The sequence below is a fragment of the Ochotona princeps genome, chromosome 2 (assembly GCF_030435755.1).
Source record: "Ochotona princeps isolate mOchPri1 chromosome 2, mOchPri1.hap1, whole genome shotgun sequence".
Classification (NCBI taxonomy): domain Eukaryota; kingdom Metazoa; phylum Chordata; class Mammalia; order Lagomorpha; family Ochotonidae; genus Ochotona; species Ochotona princeps.
In genome coordinates, this window is record NC_080833.1 from 80,951,430 (window position 1) to 80,972,071 (window position 20,642).

Consider the following 20,642-nt stretch of genomic DNA (forward strand, 5'->3'; position numbering starts at 1 on the left):
TTTTTTTCTTGACGTTTGAGTCTTAGTCTTAAACATGACATAATAATATATACAAAAATACATACATTGAACTACATCAAAATTAAGGACAACTCTTAAAAAATATATAGTTAAAAACAGAAATGCAGAACACGGAAGGGAAAAGATATTTGGTCACATGTAGTGTAGAGTGATCTAATTTTCAGAAATAGGTAACCAACAGAAAAATGGGTGAAAGAATCTGGAACAGATATTGAACAACTGAGTATGTACAGTTATCCAAAAGCTTCTGCTACAATACTCAACTTCATCAGTTAATAGGGAAAATGCAAATTGAAAACCATAGTAAGACAACACAGCAGAATAAATAAATGTATGTTTCCAAAATGGGTTTTTCTAAAATGCAAAATTACCGAGAGACAGATGGGAAAGAGAGTGAGAGGGAAGGAGAGAGACCCTTTCAACCACTGGTTCACCCTCCAAACAACCACAAAAGCAAGGGCTGGACCAGGCTAAAGTCATGAACCTGCAACTCTAATTTCCTACATGATCCTGCCCACCACAGGATCAGCCCTCATGAAAACCGGCAGGAGCTGCGGCCTAATTGGAGCCACACGCAATAATGCGCACCTGACCTGCCCCCTGTCCTGGTTTCAATGATTGATAGTATGTAAAGCAGATTGGTCCAATCTGTCCCACATTTCATTCAGCTCTTGTACATGTCCATGGGCACTGAAGCCTAGTTCAACCCAACCAGCCCCATAATCCAGCCGACACAGGTGCCAGCGGGTGCCACTCTATCTATGCCTGCTTCTAGTCCTGTTTCTCATGTTTACCAGTTAGAGTGGCAACCCAAGAGGGAGGTGCCCACTGTTTCCCTCCTGGACCCATCCCGGATCTTGGACTCTCCAGCTGGTTCTGCAGTTTAGCTTGACAGAATTTGCTCCCTTCATGCCAGCACCTGCCAGCTGATGCTGCGGCAAAACCCAACCAACCAGCACCCACTGTGGTTTGTGCAGGCATAGTGGGTACAGTCAACCCAGCCTAGCTTTTCTCCTAACTCAGTTCACTGCAGGCCAACAGGTGTTGTATCCCTGCTTTGCCTGGTCTGCCTCCAATCCCAGCTCTCATGCTCAACAGTGGGAATAAAAGGTCACCCCATCTTTCCTTTTAAAGAATTCGTTGATTTAAAGTCAGACAGAGCAAGGTAGATCATCTGTTGGTTTATGCCTCAATTGTCTGCAACAACCAGGCCCGGGCCAAGCCGAAGCCATAAGCCCGACCTCCTCTGTGGGTGGTCTGTACTTCAGCAATCCTTTGCTGCTTCCCAGAGGGCACATTAGCCAGAAACTGGATCAGAAGTGGAGGAGCTAGAACTCAAACCATGTACGCTGATACAAAATGCAGCTAGCTGTTCCACAAGGCCTGCCCTCTCTATATCATGCTAACATGGAGACCTTAGCTTGGTAGCATTATTTTTGGCTGTTTCATTTACTGTTTTCACTTACTATTCTACAAAAGAAAAAAACTACAATCATTCAAAGCATTTTGCAAATACAGCTTATGATGACACAGCTTAGAGGATGAAGATCCTGTTGAAATGTGCTTATTCTTGTTGGTGCAAAAAAATTTGAATCTGATGAATGGGAAATAGTTTTAGAACTTTCATTGTTGGGTACAGCGTAGTTGCCTAGTGGCTAAATTCTCACCTTGGATCTGCTGGGATCCCATATGGTGCCTGTTCTAATACTGGTTGCTCCACTTCCCTTCCAGCATCCTGTTTGTGGCCTGGGAAAGCAGTAGAGGATGATCCAAAGCCTTAGGACCCTATACCTATATTGGAGTTCCAGAAGAAACTCCTAGCTACTTGCTTAACATTGACTCAGCTCTAGCCCTTGCGGCCATTTGGGGAGTGAACCAATAGATGGAAGATCTTTGTCTCTTTTTCTCTCTGTATATCTGCCTTTCCAACAACAACAAAATGTTTTTTAAAAAAATATTTTCTTTGTTATAAATTTGAAATCAGAAAGATTTGAAGTAGGAAAGTGCTTTTGTGTTATGAAAAGGATATAATATTATGTAGTTTGGAAAATCACAATGGTGCATAAAAATATACCAAATGCCAAAAAGCAAAGGTTGGGAAATGGAATCTTTATTTGTGATCAGTTTGTCATTTCAGCTAATTTAATACCTTACTCAGCTAGTTTTCCACCAGGTGGATTTTGTCTGGATTGCTCTTTTCCAAGTAACCTGAATCACATATTTCCATTTCTTTAAGTTAAATACAATTTTGCTATTTTCTTTTCATTCTTCTTTTGGTCACCCGTCTCCCGAGAAACAATCAATAGTATGAATGTGTGTATGTGTGTGTGTGTGAGAAAGAATGAATGTGCATACATATGTTTAAACTAAAAAAACATGTATAGAGAAATTTTATGGCCTTGTCTCATGCAATTATGGAGGCTGTCAAGTTCAAAACCCACAGGGTATGTTGAACATCAACGCTGGCTTCTATCAAATCTGGAGGCTGCCAGCCTGGACACCCTGGGAAGAGCTAACATTGCAGTTGACATCAGAAGGCAATCTGCTGGCAGAATTCCTTTCTGCTTGTAGTTGGGATGGAGGCAGTGAAGTGGAGTAGGTCAGCCTTTTGTTTTATTTAGATCCTCAACAGATTGGAAAAGGCCCAATTACATTATGGATAGCAATCTGCTTTATTCAAAGTTCACTGACTAAATGTAATTATAATTCACAAATACCTTCACAGAAATATCAGAATACTTGACTGAGTATCTGGCTAATTTAAATTGACATATATAATTAACCAGGGCTGGGGTGAGTGTTGTGATATGGTGGATTAAGCCATTGACTGTGACACCTATATCTTATGTGCAAGTGTCTGGAGTGAGGTCCTGACTACTAGACTTCTGATCCAGCTTTTAGCTAAAGCCCTAGAAAAAGCCAACAATAATTGACCAAGTGCTCGGGTCCCTGTCACCCATGTGGGAGGCCCAGATGGTCTTCTGGAATACCTACTTTGGCTTGGCCCAGGCCCTGGCTGTTGTAGGCGTTTAGGGAGTGGAAGATGTCCCCATCCCCGCCATCCCTGAGACTCTGCCTTTCAGATAAATAAATAAATAAATAAATCAATAAATAAGTCTTTGCAAAAATTAACTGTTGCACCTGTCAAGACGCATCCCATCAGCAGTTTTGTTTATGGAGGTGAGGGATGTGGCTTTCAGTTCACATCTGCTTCACTCACTGCAATCGCCTCCTTATTATGTATTCACTGCTGCAAGACATTAAATATTGCTCTGAATTTGTAGTGACATTAGTAAGAAAGATATCATTTACACAATAAGTTAACAACCTGACAAACTGTAGTTGACTGAGCTTTGCTTGGCTTCTGTTGAGCCAGAACTGGCTGTAACAGATTTTGCAAAAAAAAAAAAAAAAAAAATTCTGCTAGTCTTAGGAGTATAAAAAGTGTGATTCAAAGGCACGTATTGATTTTTTTAAGTGAGCGCATCTGCTCTGGAGTAGCTTTCCAGAGTGCTAAGCTTGTATTTTAGCAAGCCACCTGAACTATCGATTTGGTAGAACTCACAAGTTTTGTTTTTTTGTGTGTGAACTCCACCCTGGTATGTCTCTGGTGTCTGATAACACTGTTCTTTCATTGTTCTGGGCTAATTAACCTCTGATCCTATTTAGCAAAAAGACCTGTCATGCAACTAAAGAAGCTAGTGGCTTATCAAAGTTCCATGTAGGTATACTTTCACTTCTTCATTTCTTAAAAATTCCATCTATTGTCAAGTTCTCATTTTGCTCTCTGTGGTTGAGTTTCATTAACACTTGAGACTGAACAACTCTGCACAACTTTTTTTCATTTACTCCACAGTACCACCTAGGTAGTTTTCCAACATCTTAAGTGCATCTTAAAAAATAAAATTACTAACAATCTCATTTTTCTGGTGGTTGGTATTTGTTTTGAAAGTGGTTCTAGGCTCCCAGGATTAATCTTGGATTTTTATTTGATTTTTTAAATAACAGATTTATTCTGAAAAAGCTAAATCTGGAAACAACTCATGTGTAATCACTAAAAAATAAACAAATCATGGCATATCCATAAATTGAACATAACTCACTAGCAAAAGCTAACGAACTATTAGTTTAAGTAAAACTTGTAAAATCCATTTATATGACATTCTTTTTGTATCAATCCTTTAAAGTGAATTTTATTTTTGCACTTTTTTATTTTTATTTTTATGAAGAGGACAGATTTTATGTGTTTCATAGGTATAATTCTAAGGAGATTATCACACTTCCCTCCCTTCACCTCTCTCCCTCAGCCCCCCCTTTCCTTCCTTTCTTTTTTGTTTTAAATGTTTAAGGCAAACATTCAGTTAATTCTACAATGATAAGTTTAATGATCCACCATATAAATAATTCAACCAGTACTAAGCAGAAAAACCACCTACCCTCCCTCCTATCCACAATTCCCATCCATCCATCTCCCTCCTTATTTTTAGCTTAATTTTTACAATGGTGTATTTTCATTTCACTTTGCATTGTTATTAAAGACATCAATACATACCATGCAGAAAAAAAAGCAAACTATAGTTTCTCAGGAGAATAGACAAAGGTTGTATGCAATAATCTTGGAATGTTAACCTCACTTATTTAGATTGTAATTTTAAAATTGTATTAGTTATCACAGATCAGGGAAAACATGATATTTCAGGACTGGATTATTTCACTAAACATAATGATTTCCAATTGGATCCCTTTAGTTCCAAAAGATAAGATTTCATCTTTTTGTATAGCTGAGTAGTGTATACATACTACATTTCTTAGCCAGTCATCAGTTGATTCTATATCTCAGTTGATTCCATATCTTAGCTATTATGAATTGACCTGCTATAAACATGGAGATAAAGATAAATTTCTCATGTGGATTTATTTATCTTGGGTAAATTCCCAGGAACTGAATGGCTGGATGTTATGCTAGATCTATTTTTAGATTTCTGGGGATCTCTTACTGTCTTCTGTTACGGTTGCACTGGTTAACATTTCCAGTAACAGTGGGTTAGATTACCCTTTCCTCCACATGATCACCAGCATTTATTGTTCTCTAATTTCTGTGTCAGCCATTCTAACTGGGCTGAGATGAAGCTTTATTGTTGTTTTATCTGTATTTCCATGATAGCTAATGATCTTGATCCTTTGCTTTCATGTGTCTGTTGAGTATTCATTTCACCCTTTGAAAAATGTTCATGTCCTTTGCCCATTTCTTAACTGGACTGTTTTGTTGTTGAACTCTTTATAGATCCTGGGAATTAGTATTTTATCAGTTTTTCATAAGTAATACCACTTTATTACCTCTTAGATCTGTCACTTATTGGAATCACTAATACACAAATGCATCTAACTCACACTGGGAGCTCTGTTGTCATTTAGTTGTTTCCTTTTTCTTCGCCTACTCTTCTTTCCCTTTTCTTAGCATATACTGCCACTTATGACATAGCTTTACTTATCTTAAAAATATACTTATTTATTTATTTATTTATTTGAGAGAGAGAGAGAGAGAGAGAGAGAGAAAGAGAGAGAGAGAAAGTGTCCATCTGCTAGTTCACTTCTGCAAATGCAAACCATTCCAGAAGTTGGGCTAAGGTGGAAGGTGGGGACTGGGAATGCATTCTGGATCTCCCATATGGGTCACAGAGACACAAGTAAATGAGCCAACCACCTGCTGCCTCCCAGGACACACATTAGTAGGAAGCTGGGATTGAGAGCAGGGCCAGGACTGACCCAGGCACTCCAATATGGGATATGGTCATCACACGCAGAATCTTAATTGCCAGACTGGGTGCAATCCCCCGTCAGAAGCAATCTGGTTTCCAAAGATAACCCAACATGACCCTTGATGTACTTCTTCCAGTTGAAATATTCTTTGATGATTTTCCTTTTTTCTTAACCCCTACCTTGTTTCCTATGAGATATTTTAAATGTTAATTATCTCTGCTAATTTTAATCTTAAATAATAAGAGTGTGCAAGTATTCTCTTTAAACTTAGAATCCTCTTTTGATTTTCATTCTCACATACCTTGGATGGATCATTCAGTTGAAACCTATCATGGTCTAGCCAATCACAGTGCCATTGCTGGGTGGGAGGACTGTTGGGCGACACCCTTCTGTCTTCTCCTTTGTTAGTCTGTCTAAATTAATGGACATGCTCGGTCAGACTGTCTCCGGTGGTTTGTGCTGAGGAACACCACGGCTGCCTCATCTGCTCAGTGGTTTCAAGGGCCTGTGGGTCAGGAAACCCCGTGTGTGTGTGTGTGTGTGTGTGTGTGCGCATACACATCTTTGTATGCATTTTAGTTGAGTACATGACTAGCAGTGCAATGAATAGGTTTATTTTTTGCTTTCTTAGAAGTTACTAATTTATTTGAAAGTCTTTTGATGCTTTCCCAGGCCACTAGCAGGGAACTCAATCAGAAGTGCAGCAACAAGGATATGAACTGGCACCCATGTGGGATGCAGGATGACATGCAGCAGCTTACTAGCTAAGCTACAGCATCAGCCTCATGTCTTCATCTCTACCGGCAAATGATCTTTCCCTGGAAGGTGACCAGTAGTGCATGAGTGCTCATTACTTCAGACTTGTGCTGACATTTGGTCCTGCCACTCATACATTTTTATCATCCTTGTGTGTCTCTAGTAGTCTGGGTTACTAATAAGGTTTAGCACATTCCAATATATTTACTGGACATTTAAAAATTCTATTCTGTTAATTGCATCTTTAAATGATCTATATATTATCTATTGCGTGGCCTGTTGTTTTCTTACTGGCTGTAGAATTCATTATACAATGTGTATATGAGCCCTTTGTTCAATATGTGTTCCCAAGCAGCTTCTCCCATCTGGTTGACCTTTTTTATTGTGTCTTGTAACAAATATAAATGCTCTCTCCTTTAAACAGCTACATAAATGAAATTAATTCATTTAAGGGTGTGGGTTGATGACTTCTGATTAATATAATTGCCACTATTCCTCCAACAAGAGGGTCTCCAATTCCTTCCATCCCCTGCTTCACTCTCCCTCTGTGTCTTCTGACAATTCTTTAGCCAATAGAGCTACAACTTTGCTTTATGTATGTATGTATTCATTTATTTGAAAGAGAGAGAGAGAATCTTCCATCTGCTGGTTCACTCTGTAAGTGGCTGCAACTGCTAGAGCTGGGCCAGTCAGAAGCTAGGACAAGAACTTCTGAGCCTCCCATGTGGCTAGACCCTCCCAGGACCCTGAGCTCTTGGGCCAGCCTCCCCTGCTTTCCTGGGTGCATTAACAGGAGCAGCTGGGACTCAAACCAGTGCCCTTATGTCATGCTGGCACTGCAATTGGCAGCTTTACTTGCTATGCAACATGGTGGCCTCTGGGACAACCATTTCTTCTTCCCAGTGAGCTCAAAACCACATTGGGATCTTGAACCTGCTCAGGTTGCAAGAAAGCTGTTTACATTATTGTTATAAACAAGGAAAAATCAATGATGCTGAAAATACACAGAAACTAGCCCTGTCCCAGTCACATTCCTTAACCCCTCCTGTAAATGACACGACTCCGTCACGGGGACACACATAGATAGAACGTTCTTTCTCACTGTTACTCTTGAGGACATGCCTCCTTGTGTGAGTTAGATTCCCAAATCAATGCTTTGGACTTAGCACCATGCCAGTAGGGTTCTTTGCATTGGAATCTTCAGTAGCCCTTCTCAAAAAAGGTTTGGGAAGTTCCCTGGAGAGAATTCCCTAGCTTTCTCTTTTGACACAAACTTAGTGACTGGATTCAACCTAACAGAATCGTTCATCCCCACAAAATTTTCTCTGTCTGTTTGCAGTCCTTCTGCTCTGTTCCGTTCTTTAGACAATCACTGTTGTGGTGTATGTCACTGTGGATGCACTATAGATGTGCCTGTTCTTGCACAAAAGTGTTATTGCACCATGTGTATTCCTCAGAGTCAAGTTCCTTTGACTGTCTATATTTCATTCACACTGGATTATTTACCAATGGTTTGTTCTTTTTATTGCAAACCAGTGGCCCACAGCATGTATTTATTTATCCACTCACCTGTTCACGAACTCTATGAATAGTGTTAAGAATATTTGGTACAAATATTCTGCAGACACAAATTTTCTTCTCTCTTGGCACCTATCTAGGAGTACAATTTCTATGATGAGCATATGTCTAACTTTATAAAAAAAGAGCCCAACTGTTTCAAAAGTGGTTGTACCATTTAATACTCCTGTGAGCAATGCATACAGGTGTCAGGTGCTCCTTTCCATCAACAATTGGGATTGCTACTCTTCTAAATGATCATAATTCTTGGTGGGTGGGAATATCACACCAATGTTTATTTTTACTCACCTGTATATATTCTTAACTATTCTGAAATAAAGTAATTTAGAAGTTATTTCTGATGAGATAACACATACAAGGAGGGTATTGTTCACCACAATGTTAATTCTGGTGGAAATCTGTTTCATGCTGATGTGAAGTGTGTCATTAACACCATGCTTATGGCAACATAATTTATGCTTCAGGGGTTCTCTGAGTATCTAGAGCCATGGTAGGGAAGATGGACCATGTGGGACAGACCAAGCCTCAGGACATAAAGAAATGTGTTTTTTGTATGATATGTTTACAAACCAGGGGAAATACTGGGGAGTTTGTTTCAGAAAACTGGGCAGGATGACTCCCAAAGCTCTTCTGCACTGCTGAGATGTTCTACTCACTGCCATGGAACTTGGGTGGTAGCAGCGCCCTGACTCTGCACCTGGAGGGGTCCCTGGGGCTCCCTCCACACAGCCTCTCAACACCATCACACCATCTCTACTCTCATCCATTCAGTCCTGTCATTTTCAGATTTGAATCTTTCTTCCTCTTAAAATGTCTAAAGTCTCTGAATTCCCCAGCCCAGAGAAAATTGTGTCTTGGCAGAGAGAGAAAAGCTAGTAGTGATGGTTACCATTAGACACCAACCTAATCTCCATTCTAGTGGTTGAAATCCAATCTTCAGCCTGGTACATTATGATCTAAAGTAAAAACTGTGTTTTCCAGTTCTCTCTGAAACTAGGCAGAGCCATCAGACTAAATTCTGTGTGGACAGGAGGCTGATTGTGACTTTAGGAAAAATTCTTGAAAGTAATGGCTCCCTGAGAACTTTGCACCCCAACACTCCCCTCCCATGATGTGAAATGGGGACACACTTGCCAACATAGAGTGGATTATAAGGGGGAACTTGAGGAAGATAAGGGTGCAGAACACAGGACTTTACCCTGAGAGCATTGAGAGCAATTTTTGTTGTTGTTGTTGAAAGAATACAGCTTTGCAGCTTTTGGCAACATTTTAAATTTTCTATCATATGCTGTCAAATTCAGACCTGATAATGTGCCATTTGGTATTTAGCAAAAGAGTCTAAATGTGACTGAATTATTTTGGATTTATTTTTTATAGCTTATTTTTTTTTGTCTAGAATTCTTTGTACTTGTTTTACTTATTTGAAAAGCAGCATGGCAGAGAAAGAAAGGGAGAGACAGAGAAAGAGATCACCCATATGCTGGTTCCACTGGGACAATGGAAATCAGGAGCAGAAATTCCATCTAGGTCTTGCACAAGGGTGGCAGGGTCCCAAGGTGGATCAGGCAGGGAGCTGAGTCAGAAGGGACTTGAAGGGGCATTTAAATGGGATACCAGCATCACAAGTGGAAGCTTGATGCACTGAGTCACAACATCAGTCTCTGTGTGGAGTCCTTAGAAGTCCAGATTTTCTTAACTCTGATTAAGTTTTTGAAAGCATTTAACTCTTATGCTCATCTGTGTCAAGATTTGACAGCCATTCTCTGCTACAGTGAAGGTGGGATGCTCTTACTGGTTGGTCAAAGAAAAAGGCCAACAAAGTAGGTGCAGATGTCCAAACCCATGGGAGATATGGATGAAACTCTTGGCTCCTGGGCTTCATTCACCACACCATTGTGGCCATTGCAGAGTGAACCAATGGATGGAAGATTTGCTTTTTCCCAGGCCATTAGAAAGGAACTGGTTGAGAAGTGGAGCAACTGGGACACGATCTAGTGCCGATATGAGATGCTGGCATCACAGGCAGTGGCTTTTCCTGCCATGCCACAAATCTGACCCTTATATTTGGTCTTTAATATATAGTGCAAAGAAAACTCAAGGAATCAGTCAATAATTATTGTCCAATAATTACATCCTGCTAAGAAAAATAGGTGTTCCATTCTGTTCTGGCATTTTTGAGAGGAGAGACAGTTTGCCTTATTTTTGAATTGTAAAATTATCTCCAAATTTATAGTCATGAGAAATTTAAAGAAATCTTGTTTCACAAATAAAGCTTTTAAAAAATGATTCAATTATTTATGCATGAATAAAACACATGATGGATGGAACACGCTAGACTTGTTTCACACACATTGGATATTTGAAATGACCAAGTGATTTTTTGTTTGGGAATAAACATTGTAAGTAATTCAGAATCTTATGTGTATGTTAAGAACTTTGTGAAAAATGGTTTACCATTACAGAAATCATCCATAAAGAAAAATTTCCTTTTGAGCTACTACATTTTTTGTGGTTCATTTTATCTATAAAAATAGGACTTAAGCCTTAGAAAGTTTCCAGGCCAACTGTCCACCCAGTGCAGTCACTTTTCAAAAGTCAAAGCTGGGATAGATGTACAACTGTGCTTGAACACTGCGCAGATCAGCAGCACCTGCATGACACTGCAGTCACTGTTGCTGGGCGGTGAAGGAGACAGCTACTTTTTGCATTGAATCAAAATCTACTTTCCTTGACTTTCAAGTGTTCATCCAAGTCCTGCCCTCTGGAGCGACACAGAATTAGTATATTATTCTTTCCATGACAGCTCTTCAAATATTTGAAAGCAGATATTATGCCTTTCTTATTTTTTACCTCCCAAATTGCTTGAATAATTTATCAAAAATTATAGCTTCCCATTCATTTGAACATTTCCTTTTCATTACATTCTAATTGGTCAAAGTCCCTCTTAAAGGGTGGCATCTGGGATTGAATTTTATGCGATAGACAAGGTTTAACTAGCCAGAACTACAATAAGCCTGCCATGGGCAGTGAGCTGTGGGTGGTAATTCCTCATGGAAGCCTCATCTTTCTTCCTTAAGAGAAGGGTGTTTGTGTGGAAGCGCTTGGTAAACTACAAGGGGCTTTATAAATGAAATAACTTGTTATATTCCATTTTAAGATTTTAAAACATAACGAATTAAAGAATATTAAAGAATATTTTTATGCATATACAGTGCTAATTTTAACCTTTGCATCCACAGAATTTGCACTAAGGCTAGTAGCTTTTTCTTGACAGCAGTATGTGATAGTAAAAGCATTAAAAATTGTGTATTTATTTTCATTTTTTTGAAGCAGGACAGAGAGAGAGAGAGACAGAGAGAGAGAGAGAGACAGACAGACAGAACTCATATGTTGCTCACCACACGCCCACAATAGGCAGGGCTGCACTGAAGTAAGGAACCCAGGACCTACTCCAGATCTCCCACTTTAGTGGCAAGGACTCAGCTTCTTCTTCTTTTTTTTTTTTTTTTTTAAGATTTATTTATTTTTATTGGAAAGGCAGATATACAGAGAGGAGGAGAGACAGAGAGGAAGATCTTCCTTCCCGATGATTCACTCCCCAAGTGAGCACAACAGCCGGTGCTGCGCTGATCTGAAGCCAGGAGCCCAGATCCTCTTCTGAGTCTCCCACGCAGGTGCAGGGTCAAAGGCTTTGGGCTGTCCTTGACTGCTTTCCCAGGCCACAAGCAGGGAGCTGGATAGGAAGAAGGGCCGCCGGGATTAGAACAGGCACCCATATGGGATCCTGGTGCATGCAAGGCAAGGACTTTAACCACTATGTTATTGCGCCGGACCCAAGGACTTAGCTTCTTGAACTATCATCTGCTGCCTCCCAGGGTGGGCAGGTGAGAAGCTGGATGGGAAATGAAGCCAGAGATTGAATCCAGGTACTCCGATATGTCATGCAGGCGTTTCACGCAGCATCTTAAGTACTGGAACAATGCCTGCCTTTAAAAACGCTTTTTATCTCAGCCTTTGCTCTGAGATATTGGGTCCTCTTTTGCTTGAGCACATTGTTAATACTCTGGTAATGCTGTGTGTGTGTGTGTGTGTGTTTACAATAAATTATAAACGTTCTTAACTGTACATGCATGTTCAATGAAACAACAACAGAATCTATTCACAAGACATTTTAATCAATAGAATCATTTTTACAGTTAATTAGTTTTAAATGTGCCATCTGTCTAGGGGCTTAGCTTATTGCTGAAGACGTTTGCATCTTCTGATGGAGTCCTTGGGTTCAATGCCCAGCTCTGGCTCCTGACTCCAGTTTCCTGCTAGTGCAGACCCTGGGAGGCAGTGGTGATGACTCAAAGAGTTGGGCATCTTTTACTCTGCTAAGAGATCTGGACTGAGGTCCCTGCTTCTGGCTCTGGCCTCCAGTTCCAGCAGTTGCAGATACGTGGAGAGCTTTCTCTCTTGCTCTACCTCTGAACATGTGTGTGTGTATATATATGTAGATACATGTGTATATACATATGTAGATATATATATCAGGTATACATATATAACATCAATCAGCTATACAATTATCTATACAAATATATATAATTTAAATAATATGGAAATAGGTAGTATATAATTAAAGAGGTATATATAAATTATATATGCTTATATAATTAAAAATATGTATAATTAAAATTACATAGAATTTAAACATGTAATTTATATATAGCATAAATCTTTAAACTTTAATTATACACATAGATTATATATATATATATATTTAAAAGATTTATTTACTTTTATTGTAAAGTCAGATATACAGAGAGGAGGAGAGACAGAGGGGAAGATCTTCCGTTCCCGATGATTCACTCCGCAAGTGAGTGCAACGGCTGGTGCTGCACCAATCCGAAGCTAAGAACCCAGATCCTCTTCTGAGTCTCCCATGCAGGTGCAGGCTCCCAAGGCTTTGGGCCGTCCTGAACTGCTTTCCCAGGCCACAAGCAGGGAGCTGGATAGGAAGTAGAGCTACTGGGATTAGAACCGGCGCCCATATGGGATCCCGGTGTGTTCAAGGCAAGGACTTTAGCCACTAGACCATCCCGCTGGGCCCTATATATTTAATTATATATATATATATATAAAATTATATAAAATTATATAATTTAAAGAAACAAGTAGCTGTATTTCTTCTATTTTAGAATATACCTTTAAGCTTGCATGTCTTTTACTAATTTTGAGTAAAAAGCAGACTTACCCTGAGTTTGTTTTAAAATTTTCATCTGACCGTTCATTTATTCATTCATTTTCAGTTGCGTCTTGAGTGTTGATTATCTGTTAAGGACTTCAATAACACATTGATAAGTTGTTTTTCCTTCTTTTTTGCTTTACTTCAGAAGACTTTTTGGATAACAATAACTTTCTTCTAATGCAGTTAGAATTAATTTATATCCAGGATGTTCTAATTAGGGATTTTAATATACTAACAGCTGGTGAATATGAAGAGAAAATAAGTGTGTATGAAACATAAATATGAGGTTGAAGTGGGATGATGAAAGCCCAATATACTTTTTGACACGTAGTATGTATAAGGCTGTTATTGGCCATTATAACAAAATACTTGTGACTAGATTCTTTATAAAGAACAGAGGTTTATTTAGCCCCCCTTTTCAACTTGATTTCCCTGAATCATCTAATTGCTTTCCTTTATGCACGATTTCTTTAAAAAACTATTTCATTTTTAATATTATTTATATAGTTGAGAGGAGTGCATGCCCACATGGGCCTTTCATTAGGATGGGGAGAGTTGAGATATGAAGGAAAGTGGGTGGGAAAAATGCTTCATTTCTTTTGTTTTTTCTTCCTCCTGTGTCCTGGGTAGGAGTGTGGATGGGAGGGGATGTGGTACCCACTCTTTGCTGTTAAATTATCAGTGCCCAGGGATGGAGATGGTTATTTTTTGTTTAAAGATTTATATATTTTATTACAAAGTCAGATATACAGAGAGGAGGAGAGACAGAGAGGAAGATCTACCATCTGATGTTTCACTCCCCAAGTGAGCCGCAACGGCCGGTGCTGCACCAATCCGAAGCTGGGAACCAGGAACCTCTTCCGGGTCTCCCACGTAGGTGCAGGGTCCCAACACATTGGGCCGTCCTCGACTGCTTTCCCAGGCCACAAGCAGGGAGCTGGATGGGAAGTGGAGCTGCCGGGATTAGAACCGGCGCCCATATGGGATCCCGGTGCGATCAAGGCAAGGACTTTAGCCGCTAGGCCACGGCGCCGGGCCCTGGAGATGGTCGTTTGATGTCACCTTAGAGACCCAGAAAAATTTACTGAAGGTGCTATTAAAAGGTTTTGTTAGTTTTGATATGTTGTCAGCTTCGTTGCACCAGGGTTGAGAAAATCTTTCTAAGGTCTCTTGGCTGGCCAGGTCTACTTTGCTGCATGTACAGACCTAGGCATTTACTGCAAAGTCTGGCCAGAAAAGTTGTTTAACCTGTTCTACTTTCCATTTTTGATGAGGTATACGATATCCTCTGCTGGCTTAGATGAGTTGGCTGTCATGTTTTTGTGTACCCGGGTATGTTCTCTGTTGTGCAGATGTCAACAACTGAGGAGGCCCAGTCCCGACACACACACTCCAAGGTATGATCACATATCTTGTGAATTTCCCTGAGACTGGGGTTAAAGTCCAGTCATCTAGCTGGGAGTCACCTAAGAAACCTCTCCTAAGGTGCCCTTAGACTTGAATTCATTGTGTGTCAGCTATTTTAGGGTCAGTGCACATAATGATGGATGCAGTTGCCTGGTCAGTTCTGCCCTCAATCTCATCTCACATGAACCACGTGCTATGGCCTAACTCAGCCCAGCCTGCCACAGGCCCATCCCTGATGCTCATCAATGGGAGCTCTGGCCTAGTCAATCCTGCCCCTAGTCCTGGTTTTTGTCCATGTTGGTGTTTGCTGCACCCTAGCCTTTCCTGTCCTGTCTTCATCCAGCTTTTATGCACACCCATGGGTGCTATGGCTTAGTTCATCCTGGCCTACCCCCAGACCCAGCCCAAATGCATGCCAACAGATGCTGCGGTGTTGTCCATCCTGGCCTTCCCCCAGCTCTGACTCTTGTTCTCACCAGCTGGAGCTGCAGCCTATCAGGGGAGTCCCCATAGCTCCCCTAGATCTTGCTCTTGCCAATGGCTGTTGTGGCCTAGCCTGACATGAACCATTGTCAGTCGCAGCACTTGTCAGCAGGTGTTGCAGCCTAGTCCGACCAGCCAGCACCCATTCCTGGCTCTCACTGGTGGATGCTAAAGCTTAGCCCAGACTGGCTCACCCCCAGCCCTGGCTTCCATGTGAATTGGCAGGTACTAAGACCTATCCTGGCCCATGTTTCACCTATTTGGAATCTTGCAAATGCTGGTCGGTAGGCACTATTTTTTTTTTTTAAATTACATTGCATTAGTGACACAGTTTCATAGGCTCTGGGATTCCCCCAACTCCTCCCTGTGCCCTCCCCCACATGGCAGATTCCTCCACCTTATTGCAGTAGTACAAATTCAGTCAAGATTCTATCTCTGCAAACGTATACCAAGCATAGAGTCCAGCATCTAACTGTCCAGGTAAATTCAACAGTTTCTTGGGGAGACTATCTCTGGTCTGAAGGTAGAGCTGGCAGAATATCATCCCGATCAATTAAAAGCCCCAACATAACATCAGCAACAATTTACAACATTATGGAATTAATTGACATGGTATTGAGTGTCCAATATGTTAAAAAAATGCAAGTTCTTAACCACATCCTGTGACTTCTTCATTGACATGTCAATTTTAGTTTATATATAGAACCGGCTGCTACACACCTTAAAATGGCTATAGGGTACTATTCAACTGTCTCGTGTTTATTTTCATTTTAATATTTAGCAGTTTATAGTGTTGAAGCATAATTTTGCTGAACTTGGCAGGTTTTAGGATAGTCTAACTGGCTTATAACTCTAACAAGGCATATGTCAACAGTTGAGATACAGGACAGCTTTAGGAGGGAAGTGCAGAGAAATCCTCAATACCCTAGTGAGGAGTAACTAATCTTTGTGTCCCACCTAGTAAGGTATATGTGAATCCACGCTGACCATTTCCTGTTTTGTTCTAAGCTTTCCTTGTTGTTCTCTGTCTATCTATCCTGATTTTTTTTTTTTGTTTGCCTGTTTTTGGGGGTGGAGGACTCCGAAGCAATGCTGATGATCATTGCAAGAGAGGATGGGGATCCAAAGTTGGAACCAAGCAAGGACCAGAGAAAGCTCCTCTCCCTAGTTCTGAAGGAAGCTTACTGTTCTTCTGTTTCTGCGGACTGCTCAGGGCTCCTGGCTGTTGCTCCGATGACCTTGGATCCTGCGAAGGAGGATTTGGGCTTCTTCCATCCCATGTGGTAGATCCAAAAGGGGGTGGGTGACTTCAGAGTACTTAGCCTCCGAAGGCACTCCAATTCTCCGTGGTCTCCTTGGCAGTTAGGATGTAGTCCTTGGTGCTTATACTGATAGTCCTTGGTGAGGATCCAGGAGTCTTCAGGGTTGGGATACAAACCTCCTCCTGTCCACCTGCTCCGCTCTGGGGTTACCCCCTTAGGCACTACTTCTTTTTTTTCTTTTTTTTTATTATTAATTATTTTGCATTATGTGACAGTTTCATAGGCTCTGGGAATCGCCTATGATTCTCCCTGGTGGATTCCTCCACCTTGATGTAGTATTACAGTTCAAATTCAATCAAGATTCTTTCCTTGCATACGTATACCAAGCATAGAGTCCAGCTACTTGTTGTCCAGATGGGTTGAACAGTTTCTTGGGGAGACCATTTCTGGTCCGAAGTTAGAGCTGGTAGAATATCATCCCAGTCAATTAAGAGTCCCAATATAACATCAACAGCAGTTTGCAACATTATGGAATTGACATGGTTGTGAGTAACCAGTATGTTAAAAAAAAAAAAAAGCAAGTCCTAACCACAACCTGTGATTAGCTCATTGACATTTCAATTTTAGTTTATATACAGGACCGGCTGCTATATACCTTAAAATGGCTATAAGGTACCATTCAGCTGTCTCGTGTCTATTTCATTTTAGTATTTAGCCATTTGTTGTGTTGAAGTATAATTTTGCTGATCTTGGCAGATTTTAGGGTAATCTAGATTGGCTTGTAACTCTAACAAGACATTTGTCGACAATTAAGGTGCAGAACTTTTTTTGGGGGGGTGGTTGTGCAGGGAAATCCCCAACACCATGGTGAGGAGTGACTAATCTTTGTGTCCCACCCAGCGAGGTATGAGCCAATCCACGCCAGCTCTTTCCTATCAGATTCCAAGCTCTACTTTTTGTTGTTTGTCTGTTTATTTTAGGTTTTTTAGTTTGTATGGTTGTTTGTTTGCTATGAGGGGTTTTCGGAGCAATCCCGATGGTCATTGCGAGGGATGGTGGGGGTCCAGAGGTGGAGCCAGGCTCGGACCAAAGGAAGCTCTCCTCCCTGGTCCGGAAGGACGTTTATTGTTCTTCTGTTTCTGCGGACCGCTCAGGACTTCTGGTTGTCTTTCCGATGACGTTGGTTTCTGCACGGTAGTGTTTGGACTTCTTCCATCCCCTGCGGAAGCTCCGGTTGGGGGTGGGTGACCTCAGAGTACTCGGCCTCCGAGGGCATCCAATTCCCTGTGGCCTCCTAGGCAGTTGGGATATAGTCCTTGTTGCTCGTATTAATAGTTTGTGGTGAAGGTCTGGGAGTCTTCATGGTTGGGATCCAAGCTTCCTCCTTACCACCTCCTCCACGCACATGACCTCCTGTTAAGAGGTTGTCAGGATCTAGGCACTACTTCTTAAAGGATGCACACCACTTCCCACACTGTATACATTGATGATCATGAACCCCAAAATCTGACTACTTAAAGGACTCGCTGAACCCACATCCAGGACTCAGCAAGTGAGCAATTAATCAATATTTGTGATATGAATATTGCATATTAAGGGAGTATTATTTCTAATCTTGATAGTGAATCTTATAGTTGTGGTTGGGTCTGATAGATTTATGTGCCATTGTGTAAATAAGTGAGACATTTTGGGACTGCACAGTGTTTTCAGATCTCATATTTGTTTTGTAGGAACATTATTTCTTGGTCAAGATAAATTATAAAACATCAAATTATGATAGTTATGGCTTGATTTGTAACATGTGTCAGGTACTCTAAAGAGCATAAATTTTTTGAAAATCCGTAAATATTCATAATAAAATGGTTGCTTAGTGTTATCTGCATTGGGGAGAAAGTTATTAAAGAAATCTAGTAAATACTTTCAAGGATTATAGTGTTCTAATATTTATTTAGAAAAATAAGAACCAAAATAGAATCGTGAAGGATTGCCCATGTTAGCTCCCTTTCTAAAAAGTATACATTTTAAATGCTACTGTTTTTCCTTGTTGCAAATCTTGGCAACTGGGGCCTTGTAAATTGGAGGTGTTTTGTAAAATAAGATGATTTAAGTTTTTATTACTAGATCCAGAATTTCCTTCTCTTGAAATTCTTTTTTTTAAAGATATATTTTATTATCATTTTGTTAATTGTAAAGGAAGATTTATAGACAGAAGGAGAGACAGAGAGAAAGACCCATCCACAGGTTCACTCCCCAAGTGGCCGCAGCTGCTGGAGCTGAACCAATCTAAAGCCAGGAGCCAGGAGCTTCTTCTGGGTCTCCTATGCTGGTGCAGGGTCCCAAGGCTTTGGGCTGTCCTCTGCTGCTTTCCCAGACCACAAGCATGGAGCTGGATGGGAAGCAGAACAGCCAGGATACCAACGGGTGTCCATAAGGGATCCTAGAGCATGCAAGGAGAGGATTTAGCCACTAGGCTATCACTTTGGACACTGAATTTACTTTCTTTTGAATAATATTGTTTTAGGGGTAGCTGTTAGGAGCAGTGGCCTAGAAGCCGGTATAAGTGCCCACACTCTACATTGAAGTGCCTGTGTTCTACATCCTGCTGCACTTCAGTTTTAGCTTCCTGCTGAAGTGCACCCTGGAGGCTGCTGATAAGGGCTCAGATAATTGGGTCCCTGATTTCTATAGGGGAGACCCAGACAGAATTAACTCTCAGTTTTAGCTTGGCCCAGCCCTAGCTGTTGCAGGCTGTGGGGAAGAAAATACCAGATGGAGGACGTCTTTGTCTCTCTGCCTTTCAAAGGAAACAAAAACAATATTAAGAAAAAGTTTTACAATGCCAGGAAAAGTGGCCATGTTGGTATGAAAGTTATAAAACCAAGTAAATCTTTGTGGACAAAGACTGTGAATTCCTTTAAAATACTTTAATCTTCCTGTGCCAAACATTTTTTGGTTAATTCTATAATTTATAGTCATCGATAGACTGAAGAATTATAAATATTCTAACAGCATCCAGTGTTACTATTTTTGACTATATGAGTGTGTCAGGGCTTTTATATCAATATTAGTGTTTTTAAACTTCATAGTGTTTTCCTCCAGCAAAGAACTGTCTTTTTTTGAGATGCGGGAAAAAAAAATGAGGCCATTTTGCATATTAATTTAGAGGTCTTTGAACTCTAGGAATAAAATCAGTTAATGCTTTGGGTATGGAACAATTATACATTCAAGGACCTTAATTTTATGCTAATAATGAGACAAGCTTTACATTTTTCTTTGTTTTGTTTGCATTTCCTAAAGATAATTTAATGCAAATAATCCATCCATATACTGGATAGAGCGTGTCGGATGGTTTCCCTATAGTTAAGATTGTATCAGCACTCCCATTATAAATCTCTATTACCCATGGTTTATAATTTAATTGAAAAAGCTCACTGCAGGCAGAAATTCAACACTTAAGGGTTTCAGGCTAAAACTAATATTTCTCTTTTAAAAATTGCTTCCTCTATTTAATTTCATAGCTAATGGAAATATAAGAAGGATCATCCTGGAGCTTATTCTGAGAAAAAAAACCAAACAGATCATTGTCTATAACTTTCTAAATAAAAATAGTTGATATCTTATCATCGGTCTAATACTACAATGTTTAATGGAGTAAGACAATAGTGGAAGCTCTTTATCCTTTAGCTCCATAAAAAATACACACTTAACAACAAGAAGAAAATGCTGTAAGAGCAGACATCCGTAAAATGTGTAGTTGTCAATATTATCTGAGGCGTTAAGTTTTTGTTTGATTTCAAAGTGCCCCATTTACTCTTTTCTGTGGATCTGGGCTTAACTTGTAGAAACAGCTTCTTGACAAACTGAGCTAGGAAGAGAGCACACAGTGGGGAGGTGCCTACTCTAAACTTCTTTGCTTTATCTGCCATAAAAATCTTCATCCTAAGTTTATGCTTCAGTTGCCTTGACGGGATTCAGGGGTTAATTAACAGGCACAGCACTTTACACAGTAGAACTGAGTGGATCAGTTTTTAGACACATGGTGGTTTTGTCATCAGCTTTTGAATCCAAATCCTGTAGTGTAGAAAGGTTAACCTGCCAGGTAATATGCAATCTCCAGTCAAGACTTCACGATGGTTTCATCA